The sequence below is a fragment of the Malaclemys terrapin genome, chromosome 4 (assembly GCF_027887155.1).
Source record: "Malaclemys terrapin pileata isolate rMalTer1 chromosome 4, rMalTer1.hap1, whole genome shotgun sequence".
Taxonomy (NCBI): Eukaryota; Metazoa; Chordata; order Testudines; family Emydidae; genus Malaclemys; species Malaclemys terrapin.
Window position 1 is genome coordinate 86475042 of NC_071508.1, and position 21610 is coordinate 86496651.

The 21610-nt window shown below is 44.0% G+C and overlaps 1 protein-coding gene across 2 annotated transcripts in view; it reads left to right on the forward strand.

The window, feature by feature from the left end:
- SMOC1 (SPARC related modular calcium binding 1) overlaps positions 1-21610 on the forward strand; it is a 167231-nt gene that overhangs the window by 94042 nt on the left and 51579 nt on the right. The window lies entirely within an intron of this gene.

The window sequence follows — 21610 nt, forward strand, 5'->3', positions numbered from 1 at the left end:
TGTGTTTAACAGACTGCTTTACAGGGGACACGTGTGGTAATTAACACGTGCAGCTGTAGGGCTTCAGCCATATGTCTGAATTTCAAATGGCCATTGATCCAGGAAACTTGCTGCTATCCCCACCCCCACTTCCAGGCCCTATGCCTTGAAGATGTGAAGAGATTGTACACAGACTTTCCCTCAGAGACACCAGGGCTGGAGGGGAGGAGGGAAGGGCAGTATGTGTGTGTATGTGTTTGTTGGGAGTGGGTGGGTGGGATGAACCTTTTTTATATTTTGAGAAATTGGTAAAGAATTTGAAAACTACTGATTATGGGCCTAGTCCTTACTGACAGGCAAAGCTCACATGGAAATCAGTGCAAAAGTAGGCCCACTAGCTTTCTTTTTTCTGACTGCACTGAAGCAATTTAAAAGCAGTATTTTATAGGGAGACCCCCTTCAGAAGCAGATGTTGCTTGCTTTTTAATCACATGCTCCTTCCTTACACACCCAAAGGTGTTAGGTCTCCTGCATCTTCCGGTGGTGTCAGATTAGTCGTTTCTGCAGATTCCTGAGCAGCCATTGATGTGATGGGCTTGTGTGGAAGGGGGAGATAAGGAAAATATTTTCTACAAAAGCTGGGGACCATGCAAGAAAGCATTTTGGACAACATAGATTGAATCTTTAGTTTGATACAGAATTTAATCCAGTAGTGAAGTGGTTCCTGTTGCCTATGCTATGAGCCATAAGGCTGCTATTGAGAATGCACAAAGCTCTTCCGCAAGCTGTGTGGTGAGGAGTGGAAAGTAAAGGTTGCAAAGAGCCTGGATGCTAAAAATTATGGTGTCTCAAATAAGGTCTGTGCAGGTTTTGTTTTTCCACCCCATATAAAAGTTCCGCTAGTCCACTTGCAGCAAAACCAGAGTTGGGGTTATCATTCTAAATTCATATATTTTGGTTTGAAGAGAGACCTGCAATTCTCAGTCTTCTTATCATACTAGCAATACTTACAGGATCAGATTAAAATATTCTCTCCAACCATGTGGGAAGCGATAAAAAGTGATTCTCTTTCTTCTTCTTCCCACCTCCAGTCTATTTTTAGAACTTGTCATTGCAGTGTGTACAGAGAGAACACTGGCTTGTGCCAATTTCTAAACCTCACTCACTCACTCCAGTTTAAATAACGCTAGCACTCTGGAGGTGTTCCTGTTCTGGGAAGAATGACAACTCTAATAAAAAGTGTATTCTGTGATTCCTGTTGCTAGCAAGTGTACGACTTACCTGGCACTGACAGCATCACTGTTCTGCCTCCGCTGCTTCTCCCCCCCCTCCAATCACCCCCCAAAAGCTAGAGTTTTAAAAGGGTTTTCTGGAGCAGACCCCTTCCCCCCTCCCCGTTTACTTGGGGGCAGGATGAGCACTTATTTTCTAGCGAAAAGTGGCTCATATTCCCCTTTGTCAGTGGGCCAAAATCTGCACTGATCTGTACTCGGTGCAACCCTTTTAAATAAATGTAGGACTTTGGGCCAATTTTTTTGCACGTGATTTATTTTATTATGTCTGCTGGCTTTTTCACTACTTCTCTCCCTTTTTAAAAATCTTTTCCCCCTGTTTTATTGGTTCCTTCTCCACTCGTCTTAATCTTCTCTAATGAAATTTAGTCCTGGGAAAAGGTGCTGGATTGACAGTGACTAGAGAGAAGCATAGATGGCAGTGACAAAGGCTTTTACCAGGCCCTGCTGTCGGTGTGCTTCAAACCTGAGATGCGGAGGGAAGTTGTCTCCATGGCCCGTTCAGTCCTTGGCTTTTGAGATCTGGCAATTGTGTTATGGGCAGCTGTCCACTAGAAACTGGGTTGAGATCATGACTCAGACCAACAAACAACCATCAGATGGTAATGAATTTTGATCACTGCTAACTTAGGCTGCAGTAGAACCATCGTCCTTTTATCTTTACCCAATCCCCTAAACCATCCAGTCTTCTCCATCCTTTTAAATATTGTTCATATCCTCTTTAAATCCCTCTGTCACTGGAGGATTGTCCTTACAGAGGGCTGAGGAACTTAGTAGTTCTCCAACTTTTTCATGTGGTGGAGCACTTCTCATGTCAGATCCCCTCTTAACCGGTATGTTGGACCTTACTTGTGGCAACTATAGTGCTTAGTGATGAGAAATTAATACTAGGACAATATTAAGGAGATAGAATGAAAATAAATTCACTCAAATGGGGGGGAGGGTGTTGCTAGGTGGTAACATTTCTTCTTCATACCATGCGACTATTTCCTCCTATGGCATGTAGAAATCTATACTGATATGTAGGCCCAGTGTATACTACAGAGTTAAGTCGATGTAAAGCAGCGTACGTCAACCTAAGTCTAAGTGTCTACACTAAAATGTAGCTCCCACTGATGTAAGTTGCCCACTACACCAACTTAATAACCCCAGCTGTACGAGAGGCATAGTACTTAAGTCGATGTAGTTAGGCTGATGCAGTGTCAGTGTAGAGACTGTGTTGCTTACGTTGACTGTTGCTGCCTTTCAGAAACCATCCCACAATGCCCCATGTTGACAGTTAAATTGATGCATTGCTCCTGGTGAGGATGTGCACTGCCAACACAAGGAGTGTGGTGTGGATGTGTAACACCCAATTCAATTAGTGTGGTGGCTGTATGTGGACGTAATTTAGGCTGACTTAATTTTGTAGTGTAGACTTGCCCTTAGGCCTGGTCCCCACTAAGTCCCCACTTCGGACTAAGGTACGCAAATTCAGCTACGTTAATAACGTAGCTGAATTCGAAGTACCTTAGTCTGAACTTAACGTGGGTCCAGACGCAGCACGGAGGCTCCCCCGTCGATGCCGCGTACTCCTCTCGCCGAGCTGGAGTACCGGCGTTGACAGCAAGCACTTCCGGGATCGATCCAGGATCTATTTATCGTGTCTTAACTAGACGCGATAAATCGATCCCAGAACATCGATTGCCGGCCGCCGGACCCTCCGGTAAGTGAAGACGTACCCTGAATCTCCTCTCATCGCCTCCAGCTCACCTGGCTCTGACCTTTCCAGGTCACTTTGCTGTCTGGTTCAGACCTCCTATATCTATTTGCTATCCCTCCAATTTGTTATGCTTCCCAAATGTAATCATGGTAGAGGTTACACCAGAGAAACACCCTAGTAAATATGTGAAGCATCCACGCAGGTGCAAAGTCTGCAACGAAGACTTATGGGTTTTGTTAATTTAGCTGGCTGAAATCACTTCTGGAAGCTGCAAAACCTGGACTAGGCTACAATGAGCAGGTATCATCTGTTCAAAAACGTAGTGGGTGCTGGAAGCAAATCTGCAGAGCACCTGGAACTGCTGCGCATTCTTTGCCCTGATTCACTTATGGGATTTACACTTGCCTGATTGAACCAATGGTAACGGGCCACATCACTGTCAAGAATGAACTCGCAACTTGTGCGCAACATACCAGCTGTAATATTGTTATGTTTTAAATGATCTGCTATAGCTAGGGCTGGAAAATATGCTTTATACCTAATGGTTAAGCTCAGTTATGTGGAACCCACTTACCTCTGTGATGGCAAGTCTTACTGGACTGTAGGCCAAAGTCTGACAACTTACACCCTCCACAGCCCCCCTGCTTTCAGTAGGGTTGACTAGGGTATAAATGAGAGTAGGGTTTGGCCCTATGTTCAGAGGGATATGCTTGACTTCTGAAAGTGAGAAGAGTGCCTTGTTTATATGATCCTCTCCCCTTTCTCCTGCAGCCTAATCAGGTAGTGAGCAACTGAGGGAACAGAAAGAGGAGACCAGGAAACTTTTGGGGGGAAATTCTTAGCTTTACAGTGGCCTGATGGCCTTGTGACCACTTTGCCTGTAGGGGAGAGGGTGGGAGGTGTTAATATGGAGAAGTGGCTTAGCTGAAAGCTAGAATTTAAGAATATCCACTAACTTACATCTTGGCAAAATCCATTTGGAGCCTTCCTGTATCTTGAGTGACAGATGAGCATGTTCTTTTAAGGTTCTTCTGAAATCAGAACTATGCTGAGGGGGAACGGAAGGACTTTGACTCTGTGAAATGGTGTTCTTAAATCAAAAGACCATTAAGATGGCTATCCCTCATTTCATGGCAGAGGCACAGACCAATGAAGTTAGCCCTGACTTATAGAATCAAGGCTATGGTATCCTAGCCATGGCTAGGTCATCTGACATCACATGATTGAGACTGCTGCATGAGGGAGTTACCTACAATACATTGATGACAATGTACAAGGGACAATTCCTTCGTGCTGTGAGAATGATTTTAGGCTGTCTCTCTTTTGTTGGTATAACTTATGTTGATCAGGGATCTTGGGGGAACCCCACCCCACCCCAGAGCAACAGAAGTTATACCTACAGAAGCGCAAGTATGGGTAGTGCTAAGTTGGCAGAAGAGGCTCTCCCACTGATGTAGCTACCGCCACTCATTTGGAGGTGGTTTAATTATGTCGATGGGAGAGCTCTCTCCCATCAGCGTAGAGTGGCTACATGAGCAATCTTAGAGCCACAGCTGCTTCGGTAGCATAGACATGGCTTTAGTCTCTATTTGAATGAAAATAAGGAATTTTGTGCAACTTTCTGTGTAAACTAGAGATGGCTCAAAACTGTAGCCTCAATTATGAGCCCTCTTGTATTTCAGGGAGCATGATTCAAACCTGGCCTTTGTGGGTTTATTTCCCTGTCACTTCTAAAACTCTGAAGAGGCCAATTTTGCAATTCTGGTGTGAATATGGTTGTGAAGGCCCAAGAGAGTGGAAATATCAAGAGATAAGCAGCAATCTAGTGACAGATCATTTCCATTTATGGCTTAAATCTCATGAAAACAGATCAGGAGATTTCAGCTGTGTTGAATCTGAACTCTGTGCAGAACGCGTTCCTTGATTTGACCTCCGATGCAAACCCCTAACTAAACTAAATCCAAACCTGATCATCTGCTCCTATGCCCATCTCTGGTATAAAGGAGATGAGATGGGCAAATACATTGGTTCTAATTATATCCAATCTGAACTTTTTTCCCAAGATGTCAAACTGACCCTCTTACAAAGTTCAAAACAGTTAATGTTTTATATCTCAATCCAAGTTCTTCATTACTTCACATTCTGGCTGCGAGAGGCTGACGTTTCTTATCCAAAACTCAAGGCTTCAAAATGGGGTAAACTGGAGTAAGTGTGCATACTTAAGAGTGCTTTTCTGACTGACCCTCAGAACCTTTTGAATTTCACTCATTACTAGTATAAAGCCTCCCTCCCTGTTTTCCCCACACCAAAACAAAATTTCAGAAGAGTTGTTACCGAAACTGCACGATACAATAGTTGGTTTGGTTGTATTGCCTTTCATGCAACAGTATCGGGAAGGGCTTTTCTGCTCACTTTGCACAACTCATGCAAGTGAAAACCAGGTATTTAAGTGGTAATTACCACAGAGATAAGTTTGACCCGCAGAGTTCAAATCTGGATCTAAACTTTCCCACAGATGGGGGAGGTTTGCACCTGGTTTTGGTTTGACCTATTATCATGCCAGCTCTGAATTTCAGATCCAGAGGATTTGGAATCTGAATGCACCCCAAAGTTTGAGCTATTCAGATTCAAGGTTTTTTGTCTGAACCCACCTCTAGTGAAAATGCATAATCCATATCTAAAATAGTATCAAATTTAGGAGAAGTTACCTACAAAACCAACTTTACTGGATAATACCTTGAATAGGTCTTTATTTTTCAAAAGAGGGCTGTTGTAATTGATGGCTACAAAGAGGCTGGTGGGGATATAGATTGGTTTGTTTTGGCTAATTACTGTTGGAGTTTGAGAACTTGGCCAGTAAATGAGGACTTTGGATTTTAGAGAGATACCATCTGAATGTCAGGATTCAGGGCTTTTCTTTTTCTAAAGTCACTGAATCCCAGAGACCAGAGTGATGCCATTAATACAGAGAGTGCTGCTCCGAGCCCTTTTGACACATTGCTTTTGAAGGACCAGGACCAGGAAAAGAGAGCTCTTTGTTTGCAGTCAGAATAAACTCATTGTACACCCAGACAATTAACTCTTCAATCGACTTGCCAGCCTCTTTAAAGCACTCCAGTCCCTCTCTATCTCAAGTTCTATTCAGACACATAAGCACACCAATGTTTTTTTGTTTATTATTCTGAAAGTCCTTCACAAGAATAGTCGGAGCGGATCAACATTGTCCTCCAAGCAGCATTTATCTCCGCCTGGCAGTGAATGTGTCAATCAGGAATCAAAAAGCCAAACAGAAGAGGCTTTGAATAGTGTCATCAGGGGTCGAAGTGACTTCCAATGGACTGTGCGTGGGACAGGCTTTCTCTCAGGGCAAAGAATTGTGCTGTCACAAATGCGCTGACTGCATTGGACCACAAAATCCTCCGGGTCTGAGGGTGGTGGTTTTTTTTTTTTTTTTTTTCTTCCCCCCCCACATTGGCGCACCTGCAAGGAGATGTGAAAAGTGGAGGGAGCATGAAAGGGAAAAGTGAATGCCTTCCAGAAGGCCCAGTGGATGTTACTCTTTCTACTTGGTTGAGTCTCAGAACATATCATTGCAGTAAATGCTATGAGCATTTGTACAACATAAGGTACGGTTAATTTAGGAAGCACACAGATCGGTTATTGCTGGAGTGCACAGCAGCCCCTATAGCAGAAACTCCCTAAGCATTTCTGTTCTAAAGAGCCTTTTCATGTTAGCCCAAAACACAAATGTTTTATAAAGTTAAAATTTTCCAGATCTGGTCTCTGTGCAAGGGTATGGTGTTGTTTATTACTAAGTGTAAGGGGGAAAAAACATTTCTGAGAATAAAGACAGTGTAAGGGAAAATATACTCGTTTGTGGTTTTTAAGCTGTTTTCCGTAATAGCTGTAGAAGCTCAGTGGCTCATGGTGGGGAGAGGTGTAGAAAGCTGATAGGGAGATCAGGCTGGACATGTGCTTTTCAGTTTCAGTTGCCTGATGGAAAAGCTGTCTTGATCTGGCCAAGTTGTAAGGGTTTAAAAATTTATACTTTCTGCATGAGCACTAATTTTTCACTTTTTTTTTGGCAATGTGTGTCTTTGTATAACAGTTGCATGGAATTTTAGATCCTACTAAGAACTTGTAAAAATCTGTTTCCTCCAGTGTGGAGATGCATATTGAATGAGTATCAGAGGGGTAGCCGTGTTGATCTGGATCTGTAAAAAGCGACAGAATCCTGTGGCACCTTATAGACTAACAGACATATTGAAGCATAAGCTTTCGTGGGTGAATACCCACTTTGTCAGACGCATGTGGTGGAAATTTCCAGAGGCAGGAAATTTCCACCATATGCGTCTGACGAAGTGGGTATTCACCCACGAAAGCTTATGCTTCAATATGTCTGTTAGTCTATAAGGTGCCACAGGACTCTGTCTCTTTTTTCATATTGAATGAGGCGAAGCTGTGATCTTGAAATATGCATCTTGTGCATAAAGCAATGTTCTGATGCTATCTGGCAATATTTTTTACTGTATGGTACACTTTCTATAATTTAGATTTTTTTAATAAAAGTCCAGAAGCTCAGTCAAACTGTGCTTAAAAGAAAAAATGTAAGCTTGCAAAGTCAATTATTCAAAATTCAGGAAATAATAAAACTAAGGTTCTCCTGTATTAAGTTAACTCACAGGGCAATCTGTTATGTCATCCATGCTATGGAAAAAGTTTGAGAATTCCTGTTTTATGGTAATATGTGCACCAAAAAGGGCAGAGCTAAGGTTGCATGGATAATGTTAACATTATCATTTAGTGGTTCACTTTGCATTTTTAGTGTTCTTTCAACAAAGATGTTTATATGGACTTGCCTAGATTTTAAAAAACTGTTTGCTAGACAGTTGTAGAACACTGAGTGGCTGAAATGAGGCCATGCTTACTTAGATTGCAATGTGATGTTGAACAGCGAATGCAAATTCAATATACATGTGAATAGAGATCGTATGGAAAGTGAGTCTGGCCTCACTCTAGGCTTACCTAGAAAGTACACATGCAATTCTACTCCAGCCTCTGATGTCCACCCATTGTGGAACATAGTTGGGCAAATGCTACCTGCTTCCAAAAAAAAGGTATCTTCCTTGGGCACGGCTACCCAGTTAGTTTGCATCTCTGAATGCCAGCAGGTTGAATAAAGTCTACAAGCCCTTGGGCTCTCCATATTTCAAGCTGTCTATTTCACACTGTTATACACATGATGCCTGGATGGTAGCATGCTTTAAAAATCCATTCTTTGTTGTACCCTTTAAAAAGGGCAGAAATGAGCAGTATTAATCTTCCAGGAATTCCAAAGGAGAGGTTATTCATTGGATTAGACAAAAGAATGGCCATACTGTGTCAGACCAATGGTCCATCTAACCTAGTATCCTGTCTTCCAACTGGCCAATGCCAGGTGCTTCAAAGGGAATGAACAGAACAGGTAATCCTCAAGTGTTGTCCATTCCCAGCATCTGGCAAACAGAGGCTAGGGATACTTCAGAGCATGGTTTTCCATCCCTTCCCATCCTAGCCAATAGCCATTGATGGACCTGTCCTCCAGGAACTTACCTAGTTCTTTTTTTGAACCCTGTTATAGTCTTGGCCTTCACAACATACTCTGACAAAGAGTTCCACAGGTTGACTGTGCATTGTGTGAAGAAATACTTCCTTTTGTTTGTTTTAAACCTGCTGCCTATTAATTTCATTTGGTGACCCCTAATTCTTGTGTTATGAGAAGGAGTAAATAAGGAAGTGTTATTTACTTTCTCCACGCCAGTCATGATTAAGGCTGCAAGTTTGTCACGGGGGTCACAGATTCTGTGTGGTGGTCTCTTTTTCCCAGGACCTACTTGACTTCTGCAGTGGCGAGTGCGGCTGGCCCGGGGCCACCTGAGCGGCTTAGGCAGTGCCTGGGCCAGCCGCACAGGCCACTGCAGAGGCAGTCTCGGGCCACCCCCCTCCCGCAGCAGGAGTTTGGGTATGGGTGGGGACCCAAGGCTGTGGGTTGGGGAGCAGGAGGTGGTGAGGGGCGGCTCCCCAGAAGTGACAACATGTCTGTCCCTCAGCTCCTAGCTTCACATGCTGCCTCCCCCTGCAGGCACCGCCCCCACAGCTTCCATTGGCCGTGGTTCCCGGCCAATGGGAGCTGCAGAGCTGGCGCTTGTGGTGGGGGCAGCACGCAAAACTAGAAGCTGAGGGAGGGACGTGTTGCCATTTCCGGGGACCCACGAGGAGCCGGGTAGGGAGCCTGCCAACCCCCCCACCACCAGCACCAGCGGGGGTCCTGGGCCATGCACTGCTCCCCCCAGCACCTGCAACGCTCCCTGGGCTGCCCCCCCAGATTTAGTCAAGGGGATATAGTATAAGTCATGGACAGGTCACGGGCTGTGAATTTTTGTTTACTGCCCATGACCTGTCCATGACTTTTTTGCTAAAAATACCCATGACTTAAAATGTAGCCTTAGTCGTGATTTTATAGGCCTCTATTATACCACCCCCCTTAGCTGTCTCTTTTCCAAAATGAAAAGTCCGTCTTTCTAATCTCTCCTCATATGGAAGCTGTTCTATATCCCTAACTTTTGTTGTCCTTTTCTATATCTCTTCCAATTCCAATTACCTTTTTTGAGGTGGGGCGACCAGATCTGCAGCCAGTATTCAAGAGGTGGGCATACCATGAATTTATACAGAGGCAATATATTTTCTGTATTATCTATCCCTTTCATAACAATTCCCCACATTCTGTTGGCTTTTTTGATTGCTGCTGCACGTTGAATGGATGTTTTCAGAGAACTATTCACATGACTCCAAGATCTTTCTTGAATAGTAACAGCTAATTTAGACCCCATCAATGTATAGTTGGGATTGTTTTCTAATGTGCATTACTTTGCATTTATCAGCATTGAATTTAATCTGCCATTTTGTAGCCCAGTCACCCAGTTTTATGCGATACCTTTGTAACTCTTCAGAGTTTGCTTTAACTATCTTGGAGTTCTGTATCATCTGCAAATTTTGCTACCTCACTATTTACCCCTTTTTCCACATCTTTTATGAATATGTTAAACAGTACTGATCCCAGTACAGACCCCTGGAGGACACCACTATTTACCTCTCTCCATTCTTAAAAACTGATAATTTATTTCTACCCTTTGTTTCCTGTCTTTTAACTAGTTACTGATCCAGGAGAGGACCTTCCCTCTTATCCCATGACAGCTTACTTTTCTTAAGAGCCTTTAGTGAGGGACCTTGTCAAAAGCTTTCTGAAAATTTTAAGTATACTATGTCCACTGGATCACCCTTGTCAGTATGCTTGTTGACCACCTCAAAGAATTCTAGTAGATTGAGGCATGATTTCCCTTTTAAAAGCCATGTTGACTCTTCCCCAACAAATCATGTTCATCTGTGTCCGATAATTCTGTTCTTTACTATAGTTTCAACCAGTTTGCCCAGTACTGAAGTCAGGCTTACCGGCCTGTAATTGACGGGGTCACCTGTGGAGCCTTCTTTTAAAATTGGCATCACATTAGCTATCCTCCAGTCATTTGGTACAGAAGTTTGATTTAAATGATAGGTTACATACCACAGTTAGTAATTCTTCAATTTCACATTTGAGTTCCTTCAGAACTCTGGGGTGAATACCATCTGATCATGGTGACTTCTTACTGTTTAATCAATTTTGTTCCAAAACCACCTCTAATGACGCCTCAGTGTGGGTCAGTTCCTCAGATTTGTCACCTAAAAAGAATGGCTCAGGTTGGGGAATTACTGTAGGTTGCCTTAAGACTGAATACAGATTCTAGTGCTGCTTTATGGTAATGCAAATAGTTTTTGTTTTTTCAGATCACACTGCAGAAATGGCAGGTTCATTTATTTGTCTTGTATGCATTTGTGGTGCATGCAGACATCTCACTTTGGCACAAGGGACATCTCTACTAGGCAGGCAATGCAGTGTGCTAGACCAGCTTTAGCCCTCCTCTCCTCCTTCCCCAACTTCTTCCCATATCTTGCCTCTGGCAAGATTGTTTATTAATGTTAACATCCAATAAGTGTGCCTCTTTCCTTGATAATCGCAGCTCATTTTACTCCTGACGTAAACATATAGTTCGCAAGCAGCTAGACTGTGGCTTGGAGAATAAAGATTGCTTTGTTAGAGCAAAATTCTTTTGTGTGCATTGTGGATAAGGCCTCTTATTTGAAGTGTGGCTCTCCCCTGCATATTCAGTGTGAGTTCTGTATGTGGATGCATGCAGAATGCTCCGTAGGGAGGTTGACAGTAAGGGAGAATTTCCCCTGTAGTTATCTATGAAGAGTCCTAGCCCTGCTAGTCAGTGCAGGCAAACTGTCATCTGGGTACTTAGCAACGCCATTGCCACACTAAAATGAAGGAATAATTGTCTTCTGTCCTCAGGAGAGGCCCATGATAGTGGAAGTTAGGTGGTCTTCTGGCTCATAGCCAGTGTTCTGAGAAGATGGCATGGGGAGAAAAGTGTTTGCAAAAAATCCTGCGTCGCGGCCGGAGCCAGGGTGCTGGGGGACTCCCTGCCCTGCAGATGTGCTCCGGCTAGCGGGCGGAGGGGGAGGGAGCCGGGGAAGAGAGAGAGAAGGGGGTGGCCAGGGCTTTAGTGGGGCGCTGCCACGCGGCCACTCCCGCCGTGCCCCCTGCCGGGAGGGCTCCGCACTGCTCCGGTCGGCTGGGAGGGAAGGACGTGGGCTGCCCTGCCGGGCTTGCTGCAGGGCGCTCCCGTCCTCCACGCCGCTGCCCCCTACAAGGCTGCCGGAGCGGAACAACAACAACAAAAGCAGCCATGCTGCCCTAGGATTGGGTGGAATGCCGCCTCCTACAAGCTGCCACCCCAAGCACCAGCTTGCTCGGCTGGTGCCTGGAGCCGGCCCTGGGTTTCAGGATTGCACACCACACTCTCTTCTCTGTTCTATTAGCCATTTCTGTTTCTTCTTCGAGTGCTTGCTCATGTCGATTCCATTCTAGTTGTGTGCAGGCCCACATGCACCATTGTCGGGGATTTTTTCCTTCGTGGTATCCGTAGGGTCAGCTGTGGCACCCTCTGGAGTGCTGTGCTCACATGTCAGTATATCAGGTGCCACTGGCCCTACGCCCTCTCAGTTCCTTCTTACTGCACATGGTGGTTGCTTGGAGCATCTCTGTCCCTTGCCTTGCAAGTCGTCAGCGGTTTCCTTCTTCACTTGTGTATTAGAGCTGTAAATAGTTTTGTTTACTGTAGTTAGTCAGTTAGGGTCCCAGTGGGGACTTTTCTGGGTTTTAAGCCCTGCACTGATTGTAATAGGCCTATGCCTCTTGGTGACCCCCATGGCACCTGTCTGCAGTGCTTGGAGGAATCTCATGTAAAAGAAGTGTCGCACTGTAAGAACTTTCATCCCAGAACACACAAGAGCACAACATCCGTTTGAGAGCCCTCAAGGAGGCTGCTCTCTGCCCGGCCTCGGAGCCGTCCCAGCTGGACTCGACTCCCAGTACTTGGCCTCGTTGCGCAGTGCACCCCTGGCACCAGGCTCTTCCCGGCAGTTTCCCTTCGCTGGTGCCCAAGAAGAAGTTGGAAAAAGTGGGACCTGGCACTGAGGTAAGAAGGACCAAGGGGCATCGAGTAAAGGACCTTGTTAGGGCTGCTCACTCACCCTGGAGCCACATGGGGATATATCCCCTAGGAGGGGACCTCCTGCTCCCGCAAGGGATCTACCACCAACCTCAGGGAGTGGAAGGGGATCCATACTCATGCTGGAATCAACACTTCCCCAGCGCCCAGAGAGCAAAGGGCTCTCCCAGCACAGCCGGCACTGCATGCTGCGATGGAACTGGCAAAGGCTCCCTATGAGAACAAGACAGCCATGAAAGCCTCCCACAAGGTGAGTAAATGCTGCTGGTCTCTGGAGCCGAGGCAGAGCTCTTTATTGCTGCGCCCCGGTCTCTGCAGCAGCCCAGGTCACTGGTTCGCCTCCCCCTATTCAAGGCACCATTCCCCCACCGCGACGGTTAGTCTCTGTGGTCATCGGAGGAGGATTCTTCCAGCATGGAGAGGGAGTTCAGCCCCTCACTGAGACAGCACCGGGGCAACTGGGCTCTTGAGGCTGCATCCACCTCTATGATGCCATCCTGGCAGCAAGGCCAGTGGCCAGTGCAATGGCCCTATTGGAATGCCTGGGGTATGCCGGTTATGCCAATGCCCCCTTTGCACCAATCGTCGGTCGCCGCTTCAGACAAGCATTTGGCGGCACCGGGCTTGGTGTGCAAAGCGCAATCGGATGCCATGGTGGAAGGGTAGGTGCCTACTCAGAGACCTACCCTCTTCCCCCCCACAGGGGATGATGCCCCCCGGGCCCTCCCCCGGTAGTCCAGTCGTCTCCTCATCCTTTCCAGATGAGGCTGTGGCGGGGCCCTTTCACGCTAGCACACCTGACAATTTTAAGGAGCGCCACGCCCTGCTCCAGAGGGTGGCCACTAACTTAGGCCTAGAGGTGGAAGAGATGGCGGAGCAATCAGACACCTTCTTTAATGTGCTTTCCTCATACAACCTATCCTGAAGGACGATCCATCATTCTCACAGATCTTGGGAGACAGGCCAGTCCTTGCTTACAGACAGCCCCCAAACCTGAAGCAAATACTCACCAGCAATCACACACTGCACAACAAAAACACTAACCCAGGAACCTATCCTTGCAACAAAGCCCGTTGCCAACTCTGCCCACATACCTATTCAGGGGACACCATCAAAGGACCTAATCACATCAGCCACACTATCAAAGGCTCGCTCACCTGCACATCTACCAATGTGATATATGCCATTATGTGTCAGCAATGCAAGAATTATAACATCCAAAAACCAGTTGGAGAACACTTCGGTCTCCCTGGCCACTCGATTACAGACCTAAAAGTTGCAATATTACAACAACAAAAAGTCAAAAACAGACTCCAACAAGAGACTGCTGAATTGGAATTAATTTGCAAATTGGACACCATTAAATTAGGCTTGAATAAAGACTGGGAGTGGATGGGCCATTACACAAAGTAAAACTATTTCCCCATGCTTATTCTCCCCCCCCCACACACACACACACAGTTCTTCACATCTCCTTGTCAATGGCTGGAAATAGGCCATTTTCATTACCACTACAAACAGTTTTTCTTTCCTGCTGATAATAGCTCATCTTAACTGATCACTCTCCTTTATAGTGTGTATGGTAACACCCATTGTTTCATGGGGGTGTGTGTGTGCGCGTGGAGACACAGACCTTCCTACTGTATTTTCCCCTACATGCATCTGATGAAGTGGGCTGTAGCCCACGAAAGCTTATGCTCAATACATTTGTTAGTCTCTAAGGTGTCACAAGTACTCATGTTCCTTTTTGCAGATACAGACTAACACAGCTGCTACTCTGAAACTTGTTTAATGTGCTTTCCTCATCAACTCATGCCCATGTTGCACTTCTGGTGCATGAAGGGGTCCTAAAGATTGCCAAAGCCCTCTGGCAAATCCTGTCCTCAATCCCACCCACCTCAAAGAGGGCTGAAAACAAGTATTTTGTCTGAGACCAAGGTGTTCGAATACTTGTACACCCACCTACCCCCAGGTTAATTGGTGGTTTCTGCGGCCAATGAGAGACAAGCAAGGGCAATTTACTTCCACCCCCAACAATAAGGACGCCAAGAGACTGACCTTTTTGGAAGGCAAATTTATTCTACGGCTAGTCTTTAGTTCAGGGTCGCGAACCACTAGGCTCTTTTGGGGAGATATGACTTCAATTTATGGGATTCCACCTCCATAAATTCAAGGATTCCATGCCCCAGGATGTGGCCCAAGAATTTGGGGCCTTGTTGAGGAGGGTACTACAGCGGCTCGGTGTTCCCTCTAAATGGCATGGGACGCTGCCGATTCGGCGGCCAGGGTGGTTGCCTCAGCAGCGGTCATGAGACGCAGTTCCTGGCTTCAGATTACAGGCCTGTCCAAGGGAGATGCAGTCCGCGATCCAGGATCTCCTGTTTGATGGGATTGGGCTCTATGCAGAGCAGATGGATGCGAGGCTGCATGGACTAAAGAACACTCAGGCCATCCTCTGCTCGCTGGGGTTGCATATGCCTTAGTCAGTGAGGAAACTGTTCTGACTGCTCCCGCTACCAAGGCCTTGGCAGTCTCGACGGGGGTCTGCAAGGAGAAGGGATAGGGACACGAGTTTTAGTCATCACCACCCTTTCTCCTCCCGTTCACCCGCACAACCTGGCCTGGCAAAATATCACAGGGGCTGGAAACATTTGTTTTGAGGGTGCACTTGAGAGCAACGCCCTAGTCAACTCCCCAGATCCGCCTCATCTTTTCCTCAACTGTCTTCGTTCCTACTGTTTGGCCTGGTCATGGGTTACCTTGGACCGCTGGGTGCTAGAAATTTTGCTGGGTGTAACCCAGAGATACTATGCCCCCTTCCCTTTCCATCTTCAGGAACCCTTCTCATGAGCAACTCCTCATTCAGGAGGTCAACAACTTCCTGCAGTTGGGGGCAGTGGAGGAGATCTCTCGGGAAATGAGGGGGAAAGGATTCTACTCCTGCTGTTTCCTACTCCCGAAGGCAAAAGGGGGCGTAAGACCCATTCTGGACCTGCGACAACTAAACAAATATCTCAAGAAGTTGAAATTCCACATGGTTTGTCTGGCCTCCTCCATCCACTCCCTGGATCCGGGAGACTGGTATACCACTCTTGACTTGAAAGATGCTTTTTTTCATATTTCTATCTTCCAGGGACACAGGGAGGAACCATCTTTTTATGGTGGGCCAGCATCCCTTCCAATTCACGGTGCTCCCCTTTGGCCTCTCTTTGGCCCTGCAGGTATTTACAAAATGTATGGCCCTGGTAGCAGCTTACCTGAGGCATCAGTGAGTCCAGGTCTATCCTTATCTCGACAATTGGTCGCGGGATCAAGTGCAGAGCAGTCTCAATCTGGTGCGCTCCACCTGTCGTGACCTGGGACTGTTAGTTAACAAAGAAATCGATCCTTATACCAGTGCAACAAATAGTTTAGAGGGGCGGTCCTTGAGTCCACGCGGACCACGCACATGGGCACACGCATGCCTAGAATGGAATGGACATGAGCAACAAATCTCAAAGAACAACAGTTACGAAAGGTAGGTAATGGCTTTTTTTCTAGCCATCCAAAGAACACCATGAGAAATGAAATATATGATTCCATCATCCATGCTGGGCTGCTATGGATGTGAGGATAGGACACAGATGCTCTCTCTTTACCCCGAGTTTTGGAAAACTGCAGCGAAGAGCGAAGTCCTCTTGATTCCGTAGGTGCACATCAATCCTGATCTGGAAACATTGCCATCTAGTGGTGCTAGGGTACATGATTCACCTTCTATTTCTGTCCCTCTGCTCATATTCTATATGGGGAGTTGCTACACTTGCACAGCTTTCTTAAAGCTATAGGGTTTTTTAGTTCCTTGCAGAAGGCAATAGATTGTAATTAATAATGATGAAACATTTTCTTGGCATTTTAAAGGGACTACATATCCTCCTTTTTTCCCTGTGATATTGTATTCTAGGAACTTCTGGGAAATCTGAAATGCCCTCGTTTTTTCATTTTATCAGAACGCTATTTTTAATAACTACAAAATGTTTGTTTATAACTTACTGCTATGCCAAGTAGAATTTTCTCCGTGTTTTTACCAGGAACAAACAGCCCAGTGGAACGAGAGTTTAGTGTGACGAGCAATGGCTGGAGTGAAAAGAAAAGTCAAAGGAGAGTAGACACTATCATAGCTGCTGTTCTGCTCCAAGTTGAAAGCATTGTGAGACACAGGACAAGTTTCACTAAAACTTGTTGGGAACACGGACTTGTTGAAAAAAATCCTCTGGTCCGAGAAATAGACATGCAGCTGGCAGCAGCAACACTAGCGTACTTTATAAAATAAAATTTACTTCTTGTCTCGTGACTATTACATGACCCCTAAGCAAACCAAAACAAACTACCATGAGTCCTTGGTTTTTGACTTTTAAATAAGTTCACTGCTATTACTGTATTATTTAGTTTTTTAATTATTATTATTATTTTTTAAAGTAAATGTGAGGAGGAATCGTGTTTCTTTAACAGGACAGGTACTGTGTTGTCTTGTGTTTGGAAAGCATAATTTTCGGTGCTACCATGATGGATTTAATAATTGCAAATTCAGCTTTGGCAGTTAAATGGGGGAAAGTGTTGTGTGAGGTTTTATTTTAATATCAAGATACTTAGCTTTTAGGAAGATCTTTTTATTTAATTTATATTTATAGATTTGTATATGTTTATATTTCTGTATTTATAGAATATTTTCTTATATTTTTATTTATCTTTATATTTATATAAAATAAAAACACACAGTTTATAGGCTTGTTTTTTTTTTAGGTTTTTTTCATTGACGCATTATCCTGAAAATCAAACCAAACTGATCATTAAATGACTATTTCTGAATAACTCTAAAAGGAAGGCCTCAGTTCTTGAGAAGGAGTCAGTATTTACCAAAAATGTTTCATATTTGTTACTGTTTTGTTTTTTGTTTGTTCTTGATGGGCCTAAAACAACCTCCCTGATTAAATCATGCTGAACTTCGCCAAAGTTCAGATCTAGATTTGAATACAAAATTTGTCTCAGATCTATTTCTATTGCCCCCTCTTCCCCCTTGTTGATTTGAGTCGCAGTTTTTAAGCTTGAAAAGCAATTCTTGAGTTACTCAGTGGGTAAGCCTTCATGGTAACATTATCAATAAGCTTATTACCATACTGGCGGTTCATTGTGCCCAGTCCTTTCCTAATTGTATAACTTTTTCAGGTTGCTGGATGTAGTGTTGACTTCTAAATCCTTAGGAGCCAGCTAAACTGTTGATATGTTAACTGCTTCAATGGAGTGGCAGAATATCACCTAAGAATTATAATGATTTTTTTTTAAAGTAGTTGCTGTGGTTTCATGAGTCAGGTTGAAGCCCAGCACCTTGTTCTGACAAAGAATGAAGGTTAACTTACCTGTCATTAGACAGCCTCATTTTTAAGGGATAACATCAAGATAAAATCAAGGGCCAAATTGTCCTCTAACTCCTATGCAGCCAAAAGAGGTATACTAGGAAAGCATTTTCCCTGTGTAAACATTTCCTTACCTCTGTTACGAAGGGTAATACTCAATAATATTAAAACTAGGAGGTGGTTGTAAAACTAAGTTCAAAATTTTTCACAGGGGTAAAAATGGTGGTAGTGAGGAATTAACTGGAATTTTTCTATTTTGACAAAAAAGTAAACGTTCCTCAGTTTGTGTTTTTGGTTTTCCATTGTTCTCTGTTTTGAAAGCCAAAATGTGTTGAGGTTTTTGTTGGAAACGCTGGAAAATTTCAAAAGAAAAGTTTTCTCCATGAAAATTTCCACATCTCCCATAAAGGGGGCATTTTGGGATGGAAAAATCTCAACCAAAAATGTTATCACTTCTACTAAGAACACTTCATTTTACTTTTCATCATTGTTGCTGTCTGCGAACTTTTCACTTCCCTCAGCTTGGTCAGTAACCGGTCTATTTCACTTTCATTTTCTTGTTTTATTTCCTGGCTCAATTTTGTGTGTGTGTGTGTGTGTGTGTGTGTGTGTGTGTGTGTGTTTCTGAAACTACATGGAAATCTTAAACTTAAATTGAAAGCAAAACCTATTCCTTGAAAGTTCATTGACATTTGTATTCCTATTAGGTTAAAGCCTGACCCCACTGAAGCCAAAGGCAAAATTTCCAATTTGACTTCAATAGGATCAGGATTTCACCCATTGTTTATTTGTATAGAGCTGGTCGGGAATTTTCCATTTAAGGCTTTTTGGCAAAATGCAATTTCTGCATAATTGAGTGTTCGGAAAATTTCTGATATTTCTGTCAAGAAAACTGAAACTAAATATGTAAGGTAATGTTTCATTTCAGTATGTTGCACTAACCAGAAACATTTCACTTGGATTCAGTTTAACATTTAAAGTGTTTCTCATTGGTGCCTCATTGCCTCATGGGAGTTGTTGCTTGATGCACTCTTTCTTTCCTATGGACTGGGCTCCCTGGCTAGATGACATCTCCCATGATGCACGCCATGGCTCAATCAGACAGGAGATAGTTGCATCATGCAAGTAGTAGTCGAGCCACTCCTGCAACCTTTTTATTCACCCCCATACCATCTCCTATGGAGGAAGCCCAGTACTGAGGCTAGATTTTTTTATTATTATTTTTTTATTTTTTTTAAAGCTGGATAACTTTGATTGGTGACACTTGTAGTTTTACTTATTAAAAATGACATCATATCTCATGCCTCAGGTAACAAGTTGATTTCCTTTGGGGTCTGGAAGGAATTTCCCCTTCATGTAAGGTATTAGAACAGGACCAGATCCATTATGGGTATTTCCACCTTTCTCTGAAGCCACATATATTGATAGTTGTCAGAATACAGGGTACTGGGCTGGCTGGATCAATGGTCTGAGCTGGTGTGAGAAATACCCTACTCTTAGAATAAGGAAATGATTGGTCTACAGTGAAATAAAATGCATTTGTATATTTACTTAATATAAATGGCTATGCAAAATAGAGGTTGAACTCAGCTGTTACTCAGCAAGACACCCTACTAGCCTCTATTGGTGTCTACCCAGTTAGCTTCCTTTGTTTGTTTGTTAAAAGCGAAAACGCATTTCTAGCCCTTCTAGGTGTAAAGAAGACATTTAGGATGTGCCTCATTGATATGCTGTTTACCTGAACCTGTGAACAGCCCGCATTGAATGACAGCTGTAAAGGAGGAATACACTGACCCCATTTTATCACAAGGACATGCTAACTCTGAAGCCTAATGATGGAAGTGTCAACATTAACTATTTAACTGCTGGTCATTTTAGTAGAAACATCTAGCTATTGTTGGCATGCAGGCAGACCTGTGGACTGTGGGAGGAGATTGGGTGGAAACCTGCTGCCTTCTCTTTGGCCTGATCACTGATGCAAACTCTCTTTAAAATTCAAAGAATGATTAAAAGATGCAGCCAGTGCATAAATGTTACATTTATTGGGCTAAACCCGGATTCTTTTTTCCTACTTGTTTTTTGTTCAGGCAAAACCATCATTCAATGGGAGCCTTGCCCAGCCCAGATCCTGTGAGCTGCTGAGTACTAGCAGTTACTAGTCTCTTTGCTTACTCCTGCAGCATTGGCCATTTCAGTTGAGAATTTGGCCCACGGATATAGCCGTGTTTTATCCATTTATATGGTGGTAATTGTATGCGTTCTGTGTGTTCAAATATATTCTAATTACACTTGTTGAACATACAGACAATGCATGAATCAAAGGGGCAAATGTATAGAGGTCCTGTGTTACTATCTCCCATCTCTTTTACTTTCATGAAAATGCACAGATGAAATGAAATTTGAACCACACTTTTTCAGTTTGGGTTCCCCTTCTGATTAATGTACCTAGAAATAAATAATCAATGCTCTGATGAAAAGGTATTTAAGCTCATGTCAATTTAAAAAAAAAAAAGTCTTTGTAGACATGAGAATGTTCCCTGAATAGTCTTGTTTTCCATCGATTCCGCCTCCACCCTGGCCTCAAATATTCTGTTAGGGGCTTTGTAACTGTGAGCTCCCTCCCTTTCCCATAATGTGTCTGGTGTGAGGTCATGCAACAAAGGCTGTGTTGTAAGTTCTCTAAAAGCACAACATGCAAGAAATATCCATGTTTTCCCCTCACCCTCACTTTATGCAGCACCACAACACTGTACAGCAAGACTGAACTGACTCTTCCAATTATTTTCAGTGTAACCCCTTTCAGTTACTTCTACCACCACCACACATACTCTATTTTAAGGCCATGTAGAGATGGACCCAGAAAGGGACAACAAATTCAAACACCCCTGTAACTTTGAGAGGATGGTCCCAAACCTGAGCCCAAACTTAGCAATCAATGCCTGTCTACATAATGTAACCAGCATATAGTCTTTTGCTTAGGTATCTCTCATATATATATATATATAATCACACACACATATATATAAACACTGGAAGGGACCCTGAAAGGTCATTGAGTCACTAGCAGGACCAAGTACTGATTTTGCCACAGATCCTGAAGTGGCCCCCTCAAGGATTGAACTCACAACACTGGGTTTAGCAGGTCAATGCTCAAACCACAGAGCTATCCCTCTCCCATTCTGTGGCCCCTGTGACTTTTCTTTTTCCTTGTGGATTTGATTTCGTTTGGTGTAAGCTTTTACGAGGGAAAGACTCCATGCTTGTTGCCAGAAGGCATCGGAGCATAATGTATTGGGGAAAGCTAATCTAAGAAAAGTTTTTCTCCCCATCTCTCATAATCATGTCGGAGCTAGAGGACAGCTTGACGTTACCGCTGTAAGAAATAAGTTTTCCTATTGACAGACCTTTTCTAACAGCGCTTCAATGAATGGTGATGCCAGGCTCCACACTGGTAAGTTTCAGAAGATGTTCTTTAAACAAAGAAGATAATTAGAAGGACTTTGGTCCATTAATTCCCAGCTCCCTGATGTCACAGGATATCAACTGTGTGGGATAGGCCCACCTGAGCCTAAAAAATGATCTCTAACCAATGCATCA